At 38.9% G+C, this 2323-nt stretch overlaps 1 protein-coding gene across 1 annotated transcript in view; it reads right to left on the bottom strand.

Annotated features, from left to right (window-relative positions):
- TRIM24 (tripartite motif containing 24) overlaps positions 1–2323 on the bottom strand; it is a 120385-nt gene that overhangs the window by 103341 nt on the left and 14721 nt on the right. The gene's annotated exons all lie outside the window — the stretch shown is intronic.

Raw genomic sequence — 2323 nt, forward strand, 5'->3', positions numbered from 1 at the left:
AGAACTAAACTCAGGAACCTTGGACTTAAAGAGGATTTTATGAATTTAACCTCAAAGGCAAGGGAAGAAAAAGCAAAAATAAATGAACATGACTACATCAAACTAAAAAGCTTCTGCACAGCAAAAGAAACTGTGGATAAGATAAAGCGACAACCATCCGAATGGGAAAATATATTTGCAAGCATCGCCTCCGATAAGGGCCTAATATCCAAAATAGACAAAGAACTCATACGACTCAATAACAACAAAAAACAAGTGATCCAATCAAAAATGGGAGGACCTGAACAGACACTTCTCCCTAGAGGACATACAAATGGCCAACAAATATATGAAAAGATGGTCCACATCACTATTAGGGAAATGCAAATCAAAACCACAATGAGATACCATTTCACACCTGTTAGGATAGCTATAATCGACAGGGCAGGTAATAACAAATACTGGAGAGGATGAGGAGAAAAAGGAACCCTCATACACTGCTGCTGGGACTGCAAGTTAGTATAGCCACTATGGAAAACAGTACGATCCAGCAATCCCTCTACTGGGTATTTACCGCAAAGACTCGAGAAAACTCATATCCGAAAAGATATCTGCACACTGATATCCATAACAGCATTATTCACAGTGAACAGGACATGGAAGCAACCGAAGATGATGACTGCAATCATCATCTACAACAAATGATTGGATAAAGAAGCTGTGGTACATATATACAATGGAATATTACTCAACCATACGAAGAGATGAAATACTGCCATTTCAGACAACATGGATGGACCTCAAGATAATCATGCTAAGTGAAATAAGCCAGACAGGAAAAGCCGAAAACCACATGATATCACTTACATGTGAGATATAAACATAAAAGCAACAAATAAATAGGACAAACAAACAGACTCATGGACATGGACAACAGACTAGTGGTTACCAGAGGGTAGTGGGGAGGGAGAGGTAGACAGGGTAAAGGGAGTCAAATATTTGGTGACAGAAAGAGGTAAAGCACAGTGCAAATATATATACATGCCTTACTGTTTAAAAAAAAAAAAAGAAAAGAAAAGAAAAGAAAAAAAGAAACATGTCTCAGAATGGAGGACCAGAGCTTTTATTACCCATGTTCTCATTCATTCAGGTCTGAATGTCACGGCCAGGTGCACAATACATCTTAATTCTAGAATTACGCTCAATTCATATCCTAATTGGCTACTGGCCTATTTAACCATTTAAAATATAAGAAATCCTAAAATGTGTCTAAAAATTAAGAACCAACATTTAAGTTTCATCTGTACTAACTTTCCAACAGATGGGCCATATTTGAGCAAACTAGTGTGAAGGACCTGAGATTTTACAACTTACAAGCTAACAAAGTAGCTTATCATAGATGCTGGTAGAAAACAGGAGACTGGGAGGTCTCAAAGGGCAGTTTATTACTTACAATAATAACATAAGCCAAAGCACCAACTATTTTGCTGGCAAAGTGAAGAGAGCCAGTTGACACCTGCACAGGTAATGGGTTGTATTACATGAGAGGAAACCTAAGCTTAGAGAATCTTAACCTTTTATGATGAGCAATAAGCATGCCTGCCTTTTACTCCAGGAGGCATTTATCTTTATTAACCTGGACCATACGTATGCCCACTCTGTGTTCTGATGGAAGACACTATATCTTCTAAGGCTGTTTCTTATAAAAACATCCTTTAAAAAGAGAAGCAAAGGGCAGACAGTCTGTTGGCCATACCTGCAGATACTGAGACCAACGGAAAACTGTTTTCTTCAACTAGATACTGTTCCTAACATGTAATTAAAAGAATAGTCTAACACTGTAATCTAGTTAAATCGTTAATTTCATATCCCCATTTGAAGAGGAAATTTGAGGGATTCTCATTAAAAACTAATCAGCCTTTTGTTCTGCTTCTGTAAATATGCTTGCTGCATGCAAGAGCTCACTTGCACTTTGTCCTACTTGTCTAAATGAATGTAACTGTTTGTACCCCCCTAGCAGCTCCTGCCCCTTGTAGCACTTTGTATCTTAGCACTCCAGCTTCCTGTAACAATCTGTAACCATCTGTACTCCCTCCACACCAATGTTACTGTTTGCAACCATAGCAACTCCCCCTCTTTGTAAGGGTCTGCGTTCAAACTGACCGATCAGCTTGTGTAAAATCCCTGTATATAAGGAATGTTGCAACTGAGCTTGAGGGTCCTGACCTTCAGAGCGCTAGCTCCTCTGTGACCACAGGTAATAAACCTGAGTTCTCCTTCTCTCCGAGTTACTGCTTGGTTTTTCTGCTTTGTTTTTTGCTGGTCTGATTTTGGAGCTTTTCCA

This window comes from Pteropus vampyrus, unplaced genomic scaffold, assembly GCF_000151845.1.
Source record: "Pteropus vampyrus isolate Shadow unplaced genomic scaffold, Pvam_2.0 Scaffold48, whole genome shotgun sequence".
Taxonomy (NCBI): domain Eukaryota; kingdom Metazoa; phylum Chordata; class Mammalia; order Chiroptera; family Pteropodidae; genus Pteropus; species Pteropus vampyrus.